The sequence below is a fragment of the Oncorhynchus mykiss genome, chromosome 16 (assembly GCF_057628025.1).
Source record: "Oncorhynchus mykiss isolate SJ-2025 chromosome 16, ASM5762802v1, whole genome shotgun sequence".
Classification (NCBI taxonomy): domain Eukaryota; kingdom Metazoa; phylum Chordata; class Actinopteri; order Salmoniformes; family Salmonidae; genus Oncorhynchus; species Oncorhynchus mykiss.
The window spans coordinates 13,380,389-13,399,230 of record NC_143037.1 but is presented as its reverse complement, the minus strand read 5'-3'; the positions used below and the strand labels follow the sequence as shown (position 1 = coordinate 13,399,230).

Here is an 18,842-nt window from a genome sequence, read left to right as displayed (position 1 = left end):
GTATTTTCCCTGTCTGACTGCATTACACACGATAGTTCTGTAATAAAAATAAATGTCATGCAGTCAAGAAATACACAGGCAATGTTGACTAATCAAGTAGAAAATAATGTTAACGCGCTCAAAGATGTTGGTAATATGTTCTCTACACAATGTTAATGTCAGTTACAAGAGCTACTGCAGTTGAATGGTCATATCTAATTAACTTGAAATGGGACACATCCAAAGACATAGAAACATGTTCTCCATAGGTAATATAGTCTAACTCTATATTTATTTTGAAATCAAAATGAAGAAACGTACACACCACTTGAATTTAGTTACAGAAACACATTTAAATGCATGCAGCAGTATTTCAATGTAACACATGTTGTGTTGTTGTGTTGTGTTACAGTAAGCTATTCCTTACCGGGAATAGCTTAGTTACAAATCCGTAAAAAAACCCTTAACCAACAATGCAGTTCAACAGATAGAGTTCAGAAAATATTTACTAAATAAAATAAAGTAAAAAATATAAAATAAAATAAAAAGCAACACAATAAAATAACAACAATGAGGATATATACAGGGGGTACCGGTACAGAGTCAATGTGCAGGGGTACAGGTTAGTCAAAGTAATTTGTACATGTAGGTAGGGGTAAAGTGGCTTGCAGAGTGAATCTTAGCTCTCCTGGTGTACTCCTCAGCCTTCCTCTTTGTCTTCAGTGACGAGGAACGCCAAAATCTCAAAGGCTTCGCACACTCTCTTCTTGAGTACACCAAGAAGAGAGTCTTGGTGGCAGATCCCTGTGATCCGCTTCATCCTCTTCCTAGCCTGCTTCCTGTCCCAACTCTGTCTGAATCTGGTAGGCCTTTTTGAAGTATGTCACAGCGCCATCCTGGTGTTTCTTCTTGTAGAACAAAAACGGGCCGAAGCCAGAGTAGCAGCGCTGCTTTTCTGAGTCACTGCGGAAATCATCCTCTAACAGGACAGTGAACATCATCGGAAGTTGCTTTATGGCCTACATACAACATGCAAGTAGGGGCATTTTCAGCCAGTTGGTTATATCCCAACAGTATTTTCAAACCCAAATCTAAAATAAATGGAGTAATTTGAATAATCTGTCTTCAGATGGTGATAGTCAGCACTACAATATCTGTCACCAGAGCCATGGCCTACCCCTTTATATACAGCTGTCACAGGCCGGCTCATAGCCTGTGACAAAAATGAGGGGACACGAACAACAGGTATAGGCCAATCAAAAAGGTTCATTATAAACCAAAAACTATTAACTTTAAACAATGAAAAAGGAATGAGGTGTGAAAGTATCATAGGGTGTATGTAAAGGGTGTATGTATGGTGTATGTAAAGTGCATGGATGTGTGAATCTGTGTGTGTCAATATGACTGAGTGAAAACTTGTAAAACTACAAAGGAACAAACAAAACAGGATCATACCTGGAGGAGCAGAGAGAGAGACAAGAGTGGTTAGTGAAGCAGTTTAAATACCCTGAGCCCAGGTGGCTCCAGTCACTAACGACCCTCCTCTGCCTGCAGGAGGAACCGCCCCTGCAATGCAGAGGAAGGGCCGTGACACAGCCTACTCACTACACGTACTAATATCTGTCATGAAATATGTTTTATTTAGTTGAGAAATGTATTTTTAAATGTGAACAATGTCAAAATATTATTGTCTTACTGTACCTTTTCGACTAAATGAAAGGTGACTCCCTACAAATGTCTGGCAAAGTGCCAGCATGGAAATACTTAGAGGGAACAATAAGAAGATTTAATATTTGGCCTTTATGTTGTTTTTTGGAGCAACGTAGAAAGAAGCACGTTAACAAGCTCAAAGATCATCAAGTTTATGGCAGTATGTTTTATTATCTCTTTCACAATGTTAATGCCAGTTACAAGAGCAACAACAGTTGAACGGTCGGTGAAGATATCTAATCAACTACCTGAAAGGTGACACATCCAAAGACATAAAAACATGTTTTCCTAAAGTAATACATTCTAATTCATTTTTTGTTGTTGTTGCAATAAAAAATATTAAAAATGAACATAAGAAACATGCACGCAACTTGAAGTTAATGTTACACTTTACAATTAAGACCATTCAAATGCATGTAACAGTATTCCTATAAGCCATGCACTGTGTAACAGTAAGATAGGGGTAGTTGGTTGTCACACTTTTTACTCTTGTGTGTATTTCTCAGCACCAGTATATCTTACAAGACTCGTTTTGATGTTAGGAGAAAGAACAAGGTCAAGGGTTGAAATCAGTGGTGGAAAAAGTACCCAATTGTGATACTTGAGTAAAAGTATCTATACATTAATAGAAAGTTACTCAAGAAAAAATGTAAGTCACCCAGTAAAATACTACTTGAGTAAAAGTCAAAGTATTTGGTTCTAAATATACTTTAAGTATCAAAAGTGAATGTATACATCATTTCAAATTCTTTATATTAAGCAAAGCAGATGCCACAATTTTCTTGTTTTTAAAATGTACAGATAGCCAGGGGCACACTCCAACATTCAGACACCATTTACAAATGATGCATTTGTGTTGAGTGAATCCGCCAGATCAGAGGCAGTGGTGATGGCCATGTGTTCTCTTGATAAGTGTGCAAATTGGATCAGCATTCAAAATGTAACGTGTACTTTTGGGTGTCAGGGAAAATGTATGGGGTAAAAAGTCAAACAAATTCTGTAGGAATGTAGTGAAGAAAAAGTAAAAGTTGACAAAAAAATGAATAGTAAAGTAAAATACAGATACTCCAAAAAACAAATGAAATACTACATTGAAGTACACTACCGGTCAAAAGTTTTAGAACGCCTACTCATTCAAGGGTTTTTCTTTATTTTTACTATATTCTACATTGTAGAATAATAGTGAAGACATGAAAACTATGAAACAACACATTTGGAATCATGTAGCATCCAAAAACACATTTTTGGTTCCTACTTGATTCCATATGTGTTATTTCATAGCTTTGATGTCATCACTATTATTCTCTTGAATGAGTAGGTGTTCTACTCATTTTGTGACCGGTAGTATATTTTTACTTAAGTACTTTAACACCACTGGTTGAAATGGGGACCCTTTTCATTCTCTTATCTTATCCCAACATGGAGTTATAAGCCCTCAAACACACTCTGTCCACTTGTGACAACCAGCCCCGTTGGATGTCATACAGCATGGGGTTGGTTGTCACAATGTTTGCTAGTAGCTTATTCCTTTCTTTGATTGAGCGATATTCCTAACAAAATTCAGCCTTTTATGCCGTGAGGGTAACATATGACATTTATAGTGGATTTTTATGTGCATGCGTGCTTGCACATGCGTGTGTGTGTGTGTGCGCACGTGTTGGTGTGTGACAGAAAACATATGTGAGAGAAAGGCAAAGAAGGGAGCTCTTTATATCACAAGAACAAAATAGCTTGGGATTTATTGTAACGGTATTCGTCGTCTGAAGAAGAGGAATCATCGGACCAAAGAGCGGCGTGGTAAGTGTTCATGCTTGTTTTATTAAAACTGAACACTATAACAAAAATAAACAAGAGAATAACTGAAACAGTCCTGTAAGGTGAAAACACTAAACAGAAATGAACTACCCACAAAAACCCTGTGGGAAAAAGCTACCTAAGTATGGTTCCCAATCAGAGACAATGATAGACAGCTGTCCCTGATTGGGAACCATACCCGGCCAAAACAAAGAAATACAAGAACATAGAAAAAGGAACATAGAATGCCCACCCAAATCACACCCTGACCAAACCAAAATAGAGACATAAAAAGCTCTAAGGTCAGGGCGTGACATTTATTGTATACTGGCAGTTGCAATGTTGAAAGTGACAACCAACCCCGTATTCCATGTGACAACCATCCCCAACGATCCTCCCAATGCTAATTAAGATGCTAGTTAGCTTGACCTAGGAATTGGTTTGAAATATATATTTCTCTCTTTCCAACAAACATTGTTCATGGATACTCCGATATATCAAACATTTACAAAGATTTTTTTTTAATATATTTTTTTACTTTTAACTAAGAAAAAAAAACAAAATTCCGCTCAGCCCAATGTTTTGTCATTCTGAAATGGATTGTTATTTCAAATAATTCACAAACATAACCTTCCAATTATTACACAGCGCCATTTCAATTGGGAGTAATTAGCACTGTGACAACCATCACCGGTCTCCCCTATATCATTTCAGTTTCATTCCTTTGCCTAGGGCATCTGTAAGGTCATCTGTGTCTGAAGAGTGCACCTCGACTCTCCTTGGCTCTTCAGCATTCCTGCCTTTTTTGTCTTCAGTGGCGAGGAATTCCAAAATCTCAGAGGCCTCACCAACTCTCTTCTGGTTAGCGATCTGCTTCAGCCTCATCCTAGCCTTATTCCTGTCCCAACTCTCAATCGGAATCTGGTAGGCCTTTTTGAACTGGGTCACAGCACCATACACGTCTTTCTTCTTGAAGAACAGAAACAGGCCGAAACCGGAGTAGCATTGCTGCTTGTCTGAGTCACTAAGGGACTCATCTTTCAGCAGGTTGGTGAAGATCTTCATCGCCTCCTCCAGCTGGTAGTTGTCTCCGTAAGCCTCAGCCAGGTTCAACCTGAATTGGACGTTGGATGGCTTCAGTTCCACAGCTCTGGAGAAGTGATGGATGCAGAGCTCCATCTTCTCTCTTATCTGGCGTGCTTTGATCCAACTCCCTTTCCTCTTCTGCTCAGACATCTGGTTGAACTGACTTTTGTGACACCAGCCGATATGGTAATGCATGAAGGAGGAGTGTGGAGACAGTTTCACAGCTTTCTTCAGAACCTCCAGGGTCTCATTGATGCCCTCGTGACTGAAAAACTCAACCACGTAACGAATGACAAGAGGTACGTCAGGAGACAGTCTGAGGGCCTCTTTGATGAGTTTCATGGACTCATGTCTACTTTGCTTTTGAAGCTGCAGGGCTAGCAGGACCATGATTTCAGTGTTATCGGGCTCTAAGGATAAGGCTTTCCTTAGCTGAGTAGCACCTTCAGTATGCGCCAACCTCACATTTCCTTTCCTGGCTAACGCTTCCAACCTGTACAGGACCATGGCATAGCCCACGTTGAAGGATGCATTGTCTGGTTCTTCCTTAAGAGCTTTCTGAAAGCTCTCCTTTGCTCCCAAATAAAATAGCCCCCAAGCCTTAGAAAACTCCAAGCCTTCTCACCATGTATTGCAGGTAAATTGCCTTGAATAGCAGTCGTAACACCCTTATTGATGTTTTCCAGCTTTCCAATGTAGGCATCCACATCATTCATGTTCCCTGAGTGATAGTGAACCCAAGCAAAGTTAGCATAGGTTACCAGTAACTCTGTATCATCCTGTCTATTCTTCAATGCACTCTCAGCCTTGTGGAGATACTCAAGAGCACTAACATTGTTTTCCTCCAGGTGGCTCAGAAAGGCTAGTAAGTTGAAATATATGGCATGGTTCAGAGTGCTGAACTTCATGATGCGATCCAGAAGTTTTTCAGGGAGGCTGTCCCGGTCCTTGATGTCATCCTTTTCTATTCCCCATGTAAAGTGACACTCAAGTGCTTTCAGCTTCACTTCCATATCTGTTGTGACAGAAGCGCTATGAGAAAAAAGAAAAATACCCATTAGTATTTGTTATTATAATATTATTATTAGCCCATCATTGTTGTCGTTGTTATCAGCCATCATCATCCTCATCATCATCACAACAGCATGGACAGTACCAGTCAAAGGTTTGGACACACATACTCATTCAAGGGTTTTTCATTATTTTACTTTTTTCTACATTGTAGAATAATAGTGAAGACATCACAACTATGAAATAACACAAATGGAATCATGTAGTAACCAAAAAAGTTTTAAACAAATCAAAATATATTTTATATTTGAGATTCTGCAAAGTAGTCACCCTTTGCCTTCATGACAGCTTTGCACACGCTTGGCATTCTCTCAACCAGCTTCATGAGGTAGTCACCAGGAATGCATTTCATTTACCACGTGTTAATTAAAAAGTTAACTTGTGGAATTTCTTTCCTTCTTAATGCTTTTGAGCCAATCAGTTGTGTTGTTACAAGGTAGGGGTGGTATACAGAAGATAGCCCTATTTGGTTAAAGCTAAAATATATATATTTTTTAAATCAAAAGCTCAAATAAGCAAAGAGAAATGACAGTACATCATTACCTTCAGACATGAAGGTCAGTCGATACAAAACATTTCAAGAAGTTTCTTCAAGTGCAGTCGAAAAACCATCAAGCGCTATGATGAAACTGTCTCTCATGACGACCGCCACAGGAATGGAAGACCCAGAGTTACCTCTGCTGCAGAGAATATGTTTATTAAAGTTAACTGCACCTCAGATTGCAGCCCAAATAAGTAACAGACACATCGCAACATCAACTGTTCAGAGGAGACTGCGTGAATCAGGCCTTCATGGTCTAATTGCTGTATAGAAACCACTAATAAAATAAAATAATAATAATAAGAGACTTGCTTGGGCCAAGAAACATGAGCAATGGACATTAGACTAGTGGAAATCTGTCCCTTGGTCTGATGAGTCCAAATGTGAGATTTTTGGTTCCAACCGCCGTGACTTTGTGAGACGCAAAAGGTGAACAGATGATCTCCATGTGTGGTTCCCACCGTAAAGCATGGAGGGGGGGGGTTTCTTCATTATTTCCCTCCAAACCTACCACCCCTCCCCTAATTGGAGTAAACTAATGGCCAACAACACTTAAGCTTCTATTTCCAGCTTATACATACTATATACATTTTTCGGACACAATGTATTTTACAACAGTTATCTTTTGTTTGTTTTGAACCCCATCCTTCACCTACTCTTACCCCCCAAACTGTTGCCAGTTTGCTTTGTTCGTCAAGCCTACCAGCGGTTTCCCCCTTACTCCTGTCTGGATCTAGTTCCTGTTTCCCGGTTTTACCATTCTGCCTGCTCTGACTCTGAGACTGTCTGCCCGTTCTGTACCTTTTGGACTCTGATCTGGATTACTGACCTCTGCCTGCCCTTGACCTGTTGTTTTGCCTGCCCCCTGTTCTAGTAATAAACCTTTGTTACTTCGGCACTGTCTGTATCTGGGTCTTCCCTAAAACGTGATAGGCAAGGCTATAAGCAAATCGGTAAACCGGGATATGACTAAAGAGTTAATCAGGGTGATTTTTCATAAAAATAGACAGGTATTTTCCTTTCCATGGTAGCAAGATCTTATCTGTTTTTTCTAACATTATATGAAAATGTACTGTAGGGAGATCATTTATTTCTTTCAGGATATGAATACCGCGTTTGTCCACATTTTATTTTTATTTATCCTTTATTTAACTAGGCAAGTCAGTTAAGAACAAATTCTTATTTACAATGACAGCCTACCCCGGGCAAACACTAACCCGGGCGACGCTGGGCCAATTGTGCACCACCCTATGGGATTCCCAATCACGGTCTGTTGTTATACAGCCTGGAATCGAACCAGGGTCTGTAGTGACGCCTCTAGCACTGAGATGCAGTGCCTTAGACCGCTGCGCCACTCTGGAGCAGTGTATGACCATTTTATACTACACGGTAATGTAAAAGTTGTATTATTTTGTGATCCCTTATGTAATATAGTACACATAATTTGTTTGTAATCCAGAGAGGTTAGAAAAAGTATCTAGATCCTCTATGAGGCTGTGCAGGGATACAAATTGTGGATTTAAAGAAAACATGAATCATCAGCGTACAATGACACCTTTGTTTTTAAGCCCTGGATTTCTAGCTTTGGCTTTGTAGGACCAACCCTGCCAGGCAGGCTCAGAATTTTGAGGGGGCAGTGCTGCTCTAGTTGGTCTCTGACCATATTTATCTTTATGTCTTGGCTGCGTATAGGCTACTTGCAGTAAGCCTATAAAACAGATAAGGACTTCTCCTTACTGTATGGGTCACTCAGATGGGTGTTGAGGGTTGGGGACCGTTCCATCATGATAGGACAATAAATAAACTATATTTATAATTTATTTAACATCTATATCTCATATCTGCACAAAATTGAAAGCTCTCTCTGTCACAACTCCTGCTCGCAGACACACATGGGCTATGGCATTTGCAACCAATATACCAGCACATACCCACATACTGTGCCTCCTATGTCTTCTGTTTGCTGTGTTTTGTCCATACCATGTTGATTCCTACCTAATTTCAGGTTTTTCAGTACTTTTGTGTTCCACTTCCTGATATTTGAAGATGTATTATTTCAATAATGATGCTTTCTTCTCATGCTGTCTTATATATTTATAAATACTATAGATATAACGTCGAATACTAATTATTTGACAACATTTTCCTTGTAATTATTACACCGTTCTACAATTTCTTTCGGGAACTGATCATTCATGCCTATTTTCGTGCCAGCGAGTATTTTACCCAGGCTTTTAACCATTATTTCATCCTTAAAGAATGAAAATCTGGTAGTGATTGTGCGCTCATATCTCTGTCCGAAACTGTACACGTTCGAGTTTGATTTTGTCGACAGTATCGCCTTGGCTCAGTAGCACTGTAAGAAATAATTATTTCACCACACTTTCAGGATCTTCATCCTCTTTTTCTTGGATAACATTAAGTAGCAGACTTTCTCTCATACACCTAGTCTGTATTTCAAGTAAGGCTTCTCTCAGAAATATGTTCTCCTTTTGAAGTTCTTTAACGTCCGTTTGAATCGTATTGACTGTTTGTTTCTTACTTACTTTCCAACATGTTAGGGTGTTGATTGCATTGATAATATTGGTCGACACATTTCTCTAGTCTTGTAATTCGTTTTGTGTTATCCAGATTGAAGGTTATTGCACACGAGTAGATGGAGTGAAGTGCTAATATTTAGTACATTTTCCAGATATTAAATAGTCCGTTTTTATCTTGAGTGGTTCTGCAGCGCTGTGTTCAGTCCGCATTGACCTCTCTCTCTCTTGCTCTCTCCTAACACAACAACATGGTTTATTATTGTGTTATATTAAGTACATTAGAGAGAGAGATTATGTATGTGCATGTCATTCAATTACGTTATCATTTCTGCAAGAATCTTACCTCATTTTACAGTCGGTGGCAGATAAGGCAGGCTACAGTATCGAGATGATAAAAATCAGAGACACTACCTACTTCCAGGTATATCAAAGAGCTATATTTAGCAGAAACGAAAACGAAACTGATACAGGTACTTGCTTGCCATATATGTCCATTCTGCCAACAAGCTGTGAATGAAGGACAACAGTATCATCAACAACTGAATCAAAATGTATCCAGGATGTGCACGCACCATCCCAACGGCATGCATCTTTTTTTCATGACTCGTTTTAACCAAGAAATGGCGATTTGAAGCTAACGTTACACTCAAACAAAATGCTGGGTTCAAAACAACCCAATTTAGTTTATTTGGTAACCCAGCGCTGGGTATATATTGGACAGAACACACGCTGAGTAATTTTGACCCAGCCAGTTGGGTTGTGTGAATAACCCTGTTGTAAAAGGAAGCAGAGCAGAAACTGTCTTGTATCCTTTGTTTTGTCCCGTTTCAGAAGTAAATGATCTTGGCAAGCTTTTACCAGTTGATGTACTTTAGAGAGAGAGCTGGCCAAAAGTTGGCTGACATTAGCTATTATTTTTGCCTCAATCACACTAAGCCTGAATCAAACATGAAACCATCAGCCAAACGATTTAAGATTGATTATGTGACGTTTTTTCAGTGCAATGTGAGTTATTAGTCAGTAAGGTTATTGATCTGTCAGTTTCCCTAGCTAATTCTCTACTTTTCCCACTGACACAGTAATTGGATGCAGTCTATCACAGTGCCATCAGTTTCGTAACCAAAGCCCCATATACTGCGACCTGTATGCTCTCGTTGGCTGGCCCTCGCTTCATATTCCTCGTCAAACCCACTGGCGCCAGGTCATCTATAAGTCTTTGCTAGGTAAAGCCCCGCCTTATCTCAGCTCACTGGTCACCATAGCAGCACCCACCAGTAACACGCGCTACAGCAGGTATATTTCACTGGTCACCCCCAAAGCCAATTCCTCTTTTGGCCGCCTTTCCTTCCAGTTCTCTGCTGCCAATGACTGGAACGAATTGCAACAATCACTGAAGCTGGAGACTCATATCTCCCTCACTAACTTTAAGCATCAGCTATCAGAGCAGCTTACAGATCATTGCACCTGTACATAGCCCATCTGTAAATAGCCCATCCTACTACCTCATCCCCATATTGTTATTTGTTTATTTTTTGCTCCTTTGCACCCTAGTATCTCAACTTGCACATCAGTACACTCCAGTGTTTAATTGCTAAATTGTAATGATTTCGCCAGTACTGCCTATTTATTGCCGTACCTCCCTAATTTTACCTCATTTGCACACACTGTATATAGACTTTTCTGTTGTGTTATTGACTGTATGTTTGTTTATTCCATGTGTAACTCTGTGTTGTTGTTTGTGTCGCACTGCTTTGCTTTATCTTGGCCAGGTCACAGTTGTAAATGGGAACTTGTTCTCAACTGGTCTACCTGGTTAAATATATGTGAAATAGAGAATATAAACAGCTCTAATGTTACAGGCTTCACTCTCATGGTGCATTGTAAAAGTCTGCGCAGGACCAATTTCTTCATCCCTCTCCAGTTCTTCCCTGTTGGATTTCTGTCAGACTGACTCCTGCCCGCTACTGCAAGAACAGTATGGAATCAATATCATGTCAAATGTATTGTGAACACACAGCATGCATTTTGTAGAAAAAGATTGCACTTTCTCTTGAGCTATACCCTTTACCAGAGGGAGGATTTTTGGACAGAGAAATAATGGGTGACCAATATTTAGGCCTATTTCTAGGCAATGTTGTCATGTTGTCTTGTCTCTGTCCTTTCCCTTCACCCTGTCTCCCTCTGCTGGTCGTGTTAGGTTACCTTTTCTCCCCCGCTTTCCCCCAGCTGTCCCTTGTCTCCTCTAACTACCCATTCACCCCGTTCCCCACCTGTTCCCTTTTTTCCCTCTGATTAGGTCCCTATATCTCTCTCTGTTTCTGCTCCTGTCCTTGTCGGATTCTTGTTTGTTTGTGTCATTCATGCCTGAACCAGACTGTCGTCATGTTTGCTGTAACCTTGTCCTGTTCTGTCGGAATCTGCCGGTCCATCTGAGCCTACCTATGTTTGGTAATTAAAGAAGCTCTGTTTAAGTTGATTCGCTTTTGGGTCCTCATTCACGCACCGTAACAGAAGAATCCGACCAAGAATGGACCCAGCGACTTCGGATCCTCTCCACTCAGCCGTCGAGATCCAGGGAGCGATGCTAGGCAGACACAAGCAGGAATTGTCTGCTGCTCGACATGCCGTTGAGACCCTGGCCACCCAAGTCTCCAACCTCACAGAACAGGTTCACCATCTCCGCCTCGATCCACCGGCCACTTCCAGGGCTTTCGAATCTCCGGAGCCCAGAATCAATAACCCGCCGTGTTACTCTGGGGAGCCCACTGAATGCCGCTCGTTCCTCACCCAGTGTGATATTGTGTTTTCTCTCCAGCCCAACACTTACTCCAGGAGCACTGCTCGTGTCGCCTACGTCATATCTCTCCTTATTGGACGGGCTCGTGAGTGGGGCACGGCAATCTGGGAGGCAAGGGCTGAGTGTACTAACCAGTATCAAGACTTTAAGGAGGAGATGATACGGGTTTTTGATCGATCTGTTTTTGGGGAGGAGGCTTCCAGGGCCCTGTCTTCCCTATGTCAAGGCAATCGATCCATAACAGACTACTCTATTGAGTTTCGCACTCTTGCTGTCTCCAGTGGCTGGAACGAGCCGGCCTTGCTCGCTCGTCTTCTGGAGGGTTTCCGCGCAGAGGTAAAGGATGAGATTCTCTCCCGGGAGGTTCCTTCCAGCGTGGATTCCTTGATTGAACTCGCTATTCGCATTGAGCGACGGGTTGATCTTCGTCACCGAGCTCGTGGAAAGGAGCTCGCGCTCTCCGTCGCCTCCCTCTCCGCATCACTACCATCTTCCTCTGCCGGCTCGGGTGCTGAGCCCATGCAGCTGGGAGGTATCCGCATCTCGACTGAGGAGAGGGAACGGAGAATCACCAACCGCCTCTGTCTCTATTGCGGTTCCGCTGGTCATTTTGTCACTTCATGTCCAGTAAAAGGCCAGAGCTCGTCAGTAAGCGGAGGGCTACTGGTGAGCGCTACTACTCCTGTCTCTCCTTCAAGATCCTGCACTACCTTGTCGGTCCATCTACGCTGGACCGGTTCGTCAGCTTCCTGCAGTGCCTTAATAGACTCTGGGGCGGAGGGCTGTTTTATGGACGAGACCTGGGCTCGGGAACATGACATTCCTCTCAGACAGTTAAAGGAGCCCACGGCCTTGTTCGCCCTGGATGGTAGTCCTCTCCCCAGGATTCAGCGTGAGACGCTACCTTTAACCCTCACTGTTTCTGGTAATCATAGTGAAACCATTTCTTTTTTAATTTTTCGTTCACCTTTTACACCTGTTGTTTTGGGCCATCCCTGGCTAGTTTGTCATAATCCTTCCATTAATTGGTCTAGTAATTCTATCCTCTCCTGGAACGTCTCTTGTCATGTGAAATGTTTAATGTCTGCTATCCCTCCTGTTTCCTCTGTCTCTTCTTCACAGGAGGAGCCTGGTGATTTGACAGGGGTGCCGGAGGAATATCACGATCTGCGCACGGTGTTCAGTCGGTCCAGGGCCACCTCTCTTCCTCCACACCGGTCGTATGATTGTAGTATTGATCTCCTTCCGGGAACCACCCCCCCCCGGGGTAGACTATACTCTCTGTCGGCTCCCGAACGTAAGGCTCTCGAAGATTATTTGTCTGTAGCTCTTGACGCCGGTACCATAGTCCCCTCCTCCTCTCCCGCCGGAGCGGGGTTTTTTTTTGTCAAGAAGAAGGACGGGTCTCTGCGCCCCTGCATAGATTATCGAGGGCTGAATGACATAACAGTGAAGAATCGTTATCCGCTTCCTCTTATGTCTTCAGCCTTCGAGATCCTGCAGGGAGCCAGGTTTTTCACTAAGTTGGACCTTCGTAACGCTTACCATCTCGTGCGCATCAGGGAGGGGGACGAGTGGAAGACGGCGTTTAACACTCCGTTAGGGCACTTTGAATACCGGGTTCTTCCTTTCGGCCTCGCTAACGCTCCAGCTGTCTTTCAGGCATTAGTCAATGATGTCCTGAGAGACATGCTGAACATCTTTGTTTTCGTTTACCTTGACGATATCCTGATTTTTTCACCGTCACTCCAGATTCATGTTCAGCACGTTCGACGTGTCCTCCAGCGCCTTTTAGAGAATTGTCTTTTTGTGAAGGCTGAGAAGTGCACTTTTCATGCCCCCTCCGTCACATTTCTCGGTTCTGTTATTTCCGCTGAAGGCATTAAGATGGATCCCGCTAAGGTCCAAGCTGTCATTGATTGGCCCGTCCCTAAGTCACGCGTCGAGCTGCAGCGCTTTCTCGGCTTCGCGAACTTCTATCGTCGTTTCATCCGTAATTTCGGTCAGGTGGCAGCTCCTCTCACAGCCCTTACTTCTGTCAAGACGTGCTTTAAGTGGTCCGTTTCCGCCCAGGGAGCTTTTGATCTCCTCAAGAATCGTTTTACATCCGCTCCTATCCTTGTTACACCTGACGTCTCTAGACAGTTCGTTGTCGAGGTTGACGCGTCAGAGGTGGGAGTGGGAGCCATCCTTTCTCAGCGCTCCCTCTCTGACGACAAGGTCCACCCATGCGCGTATTTTTCTCATCGCCTGTCGCCGTCGGAACGTAACTATGATGTGGGTAACCGCGAACTGCTCGCCATCCGGTTAGCCCTAGGCGAATGGCGACAGTGGTTGGAGGGGGCGACCGTTCCTTTTGTCGTTTGGACTGACCATAGGAACCTTGAGTACATCCGTTCTGCCAAACGACTTAATGCGCGTCAGGCGCGTTGGGCGCTGTTTTTCGCTCGTTTCGAGTTCGTGATTTCTTATCGTCCGGGCTCTAAGAACACCAAGCCTGATGCTTTGTCTCGTCTCTTCAGTTCTTCAGTAGCCTCCACTGACCCCGAGGGGATTCTCCCTGAGGGGCGTGTTGTCGGGTTGACTGTCTGGGGAATTGAGAGGCAGGTAAAGCAAGCACTCACTCAAACTCCGTCGCCGCGCGCTTGTCCTAGGAACCTTCTTTTCGTTCCCGTTCCTACTCGTCTGGCCGTTCTTCAGTGGGCTCACTCTGCCAAGTTAGCCGGCCACCCTGGCGTTCGGGGTACGCTTGCTTCCATTCGCCAGCGTTTCTGGTGGCCCACCCGGGAGCATGACACGCGTCGTTTCGTGGCTGCTTGTTCGGTCTGCGCGCAGACTAAGTCCGGTAACTCTCCTCCTGCCGGCCGTCTCAGGCCGCTTCCTATTCCCTCTCGACCGTGGTCTCACATCGCCTTAGATTTTGTCACCGGACTGCCTTCGTCAGCGGGGAAGACTGTTATTCTTACGGTTGTCGATAGGTTCTCTAAGGCGGCTCATTTCATTCCCCTTGCTAAGCTTCCTTCTGCTAAAGAGACGGCACAAATCATCATCGAGAATGTTTTCAGAATTCATGGCCTTCCGTCAGACGTCGTTTCGGACAGAGGTCCGCAATTCACGTCTCAATTTTGGAGGGAGTTTTGCCGTTTGATTGGGGCTTCCGTCAGTCTCTCTTCCGGCTTTCACCCCCAGTCTAACGGTCAAGCAGAACGGGCCAATCAGACTATTGGTCGCATCTTACGCAGTCTTTCTTTTCGCAACCCTGCGTCTTGGTCAGAACAGCTCCCCTGGGCAGAATACGCCCACAACTCGCTTCCTTCGTCTGCGACCGGGCTATCTCCTTTTCAGAGTAGCCTCGGGTACCAGCCTCCGTTGTTCTCATCTCAGTTCGCCGAGTCCAGCGTCCCCTCCGCTCAGGCTTTTGTCCAACGTTGCGAGCGCACCTGGAAGAGGGTCAGGTCTGCACTTTGCCGTTATAGGGCGCAGACTGTGAGAGCTGCTAATAAGCGTAGAACTAAGAGCCCTAGGTATTGTCGCGGTCAGAGAGTTTGGCTCTCCACTCAGAACCTTCCCCTTAAGACGGCTTCTCGCAAGTTGACCCCGCGGTTCATTGGTCCATTCCGTATCTCTCAGGTCATTAATCCTGTCGCAGTGCGACTTCTTCTTCCGCGATATCTTCGTCGCGTCCACCCGGTCTTCCATGTCTCCTGTGTTAAGCCCGTTCTTCGCGCCCCCGCTCGTCTCCCCCCCCCCCCCCCCCATCCTTGTCGAGGGCGCACCTATCTACAGGGTCCGTAAGATCTTGGACATGCGTCCTCGGGGCCGTGGTCATCAGTACCTAGTTGACTGGGAGGGGTACGGTCCTGAGGAGAGGAGTTGGGTTCCCTCTCGGGACGTGCTGGACCGTGCGCTGATTGATGATTTCCTCCGTTGCCGCCAGGTTTCCTCCTCGAGTGCGCCAGGAGGCGCTCGGTGAGTGGGGGGGTACTGTCATGTTGTCTTGTCTCTGTCCTTTCCCTTCACCCTGTCTCCCTCTGCTGGTCGTGTTAGGTTACCTTTTCTCCCCCGCTTTCCCCCAGCTGTCCCTTGTCTCCTCTAACTACCCATTCACCCCGTTCCCCACCTGTTCCCTTTTTTCCCTCTGATTAGGTCCCTATATCTCTCTCTGTTTCTGCTCCTGTCCTTGTCGGATTCTTGTTTGTTTGTGTCATTCATGCCTGAACCAGACTGTCGTCATGTTTGCTGTAACCTTGTCCTGTTCTGTCGGAATCTGCCGGTCCATCTGAGCCTACCTATGTTTGGTAATTAAAGAAGCTCTGTTTAAGTTGATTCGCTTTTGGGTCCTCATTCACGCACCGTAACAAATGTAGTAAACTATAGGCTAATCATAGGCCTATTTAGGCAGTACATTTCACTGGAAAGATAACTGCCCCGTGCTTCTTCGCATATGCATAGGCTATAGCCTACTGTATTTAATAGAGACCACACGCGCACCTGTTCTCGTGAACTGGAAGCAGCAAGAATGATGACAACGACACCTGCTACGTTTTTCATAGTCCTATAGGTAATAGTCTACCTTTTAGGAGGACGATTTGCAGGCAGAGACACATAAATGAGTAATCAATACTTATAGAAAATGAAAAGGCGCAACGATCACTCACCATAGTAGCCTAACCGATGTGCGCTTTGAGCCCTTTCCTTTTCAAGGATGATTACATTTTTTCATTGCACATGGTTGAGCGCCCTCCACTTTCCATGATCAATATTTATTTACAGACACTGTAATAAACTACAGTCGAATCACATTTGAATTAATTTCATAATCAAGTTAACTGCCACATGATTCTCCGCACATGTAGGCAGCCTACTCTATATCAAGGAGACCACACATACTAGGCGCACTTGAACTCTCATGCCTAGCTAGGAGTAGTAGGCTACTGAAGTTGATGCAGCAAAAAATATGTGCTTTTAATACAATAGGTAGGCTAATGCATACAATGCAGAAAGAGGACCGTTTCCAAATATTCGATGGGACAACAAAACTAGTTTCCTCCCGAAGTTGTCTGTCTGAATGCCAGCTCCCGCCCACTGCGCCACAATGATCTCTGTCAGGACCTGCAGGTCCCGCAGGCTCGCCGCAGGAATGCAGTCCTCTAGTTCAGTCAGTACACAACACTATGCTCATCATGTCTTAGCACGATTAGATGGTGACAGCAGGGTCAGACAGCCAGGGAAGATCAGTCTACGGAGCTCAGGTGAATTTTGCAATATATTAACAATACCATTGAATGATACAATGTTCCATCTTGTATTGATAGGTAGTTACAGGACAGCAGTTTAAACTTAAAGGTACAGTCTGGGATCTGGAAATAATGGTCATTTCAATTATTGAACCATTGATTGTATTCTTGGATAATATAATGTATAAATGTACTCCAAGGTAATTATTGGTCATTTTAGGAGGATCAGATGGTGACTGGGGTCTCAGCAGGGTCAGGCAGCCAGGGAAGACCAGCAGATACTTCACTTTATCCACTCTGTGCAGCAAACACTGGACAAGCCTGATGCTATTTTAAGGCAGTCTGCCAAACCTCAAGTTGATTTCCAAACTGTATCAATGGTTGATAGAGGCTTTTCCAGAATAACACTTAACATGTAAAACAAAAATGTGAGGAAGACCTGGTAGAAGCTATTGATGATGATGATGATGATGAATGGATACATATTTGAATTAATGCTCAGTCATGTTAATATAATCTCAGACGTAAATTACTGCAGTTTAAGGCCATCCATAGAACATACTATATGTCAGTCAAACTGAATATCACGCAATCAGAAATGCAATACCTCTGCTGGAGGTGTAAAACACAAAAGGGCCATATTTCAATGTGTTGTGAAGGCTGGCTGAATTCTGGCAAAGAGTATGTTCTTTATCTCAGCATGTCTACATATTCTCTTTTCTCCCTGTTTTTGTTTTCTTGGAAATATTGATACTGGAGGCGTTTAACAGTGCATTCAGAAAGTATTCAGACCCCTTCCCCTTTTCCTTATTTTGTTACATTACAGCCTTGTTCTAAAATTAATTACATTGTTTTTCCCCTTCATCAATCTACACACAATGCCCCATAATGACAAAGCAAAAACAGGTTTTTAGAAATGTTTGCAAAAGTATAAACCCCCCCACCCCTCTGGAAATATTACATTTACATAAGTATTTGGACCCTTTACTGAGTACTTGGTTAAAGCACCTTTGGCAGTGATTACAGCCTCGAGTCTTCTTGGGTATGACGCTACATACTTGGCACACCTGTATTTGTGGAATTTCTCCCATTCTTCTCTGCAGATCCTCTGAAGCTCTGTCAAGTTGTATGAGGAGCTTTGCTGCTCAGCTATTTTCAGATCTCTCCAGAGATGTTAGACTGAGTTCAAGTCAGTCAAATCAAACCAAATCAAATTGTATTTGTCACACATGTGTTTAGCAGATGTTATTGCAGGTAAAGCGAAATGCTTGTGTTTCTAGTTCTAACAGTGCAGTAATATCTAACAATTTCACAACAATACACACAAATCTAAAGTAAATCTAAAGCAGCCTCTATTGTGATAGTGATGGATGGTTGTTGCTAATATGACTAGAATGACATTGTAAGTATCAGCCAAATTTCCAGGACATATGCAGGTCTTAAATGTGCAGAAAGCTTAAATTCCTGTTAATCTAACTGCACTGTCCAATTTACAGTAGCTTTTACAGTGAAAAAATACCATGATATTGTTGATATTGTTGATACATTCACCTCTGAAGGTAAATAATGCACTTACATTTGGTAATCTTGCTCTGATTTGTCATCCCGAGGGTCCCAGAGATAAAATGTAGTATAGTTTCGTTTGATAAATTAAACATTTTATATTCTAATGTCGGAACTAGTTTCGACAGATTTAACCCCTGCTGTCAGATCCTTAACAGTCTGATGGTCTTGAGATAGAAGCTATTTTTCAGTCTCTCGGTCCTGCTTTAATGCACATGTACTGACCTTGCCTTCTGGATGATAGCAGAGTGAACAGGCAGTGGCTCAAGTGGTTGTTGTCCTTGATGATATTTTTGGCCTTCCTGTGACATCGGGTGCTGTAGGTGTCCTGGAGGGCAGGTATTTTACCCCCGGTGATGCATTGGGTAGACCGCACCACCCTCTGGAGAGCCCTGCAGTTGCGGGCAGTGCAGTTCCCGTACCAGACGGTGATACAGCCCGACAAGATGCTCTCAATTGTGCATCTGTAAAAGTGTGTGAGGGTTTTAGGTGCCAAGCCACATTTCTTTAGCCTCCTGAGGTTG

The 18,842-nt window shown here is 43.5% G+C and overlaps 1 pseudogene across 1 annotated transcript; it reads right to left on the bottom strand.

Moving 5' to 3' along the window:
* Positions 1–4,040: 4,040 nt before the first annotated feature.
* LOC110491393 (interferon-induced protein with tetratricopeptide repeats 5-like) lies at positions 4,041–9,143 on the bottom strand (annotated as a pseudogene). The gene is made up of 2 exons (XR_016487135.1): positions 9,065–9,143; positions 4,041–5,601 (listed from the first exon to the last, which is right to left on the bottom strand). The product of XR_016487135.1 is annotated as an interferon-induced protein with tetratricopeptide repeats 5-like (transcript).
* Between the last annotated feature and the right edge of the window lie 9,699 nt (positions 9,144–18,842).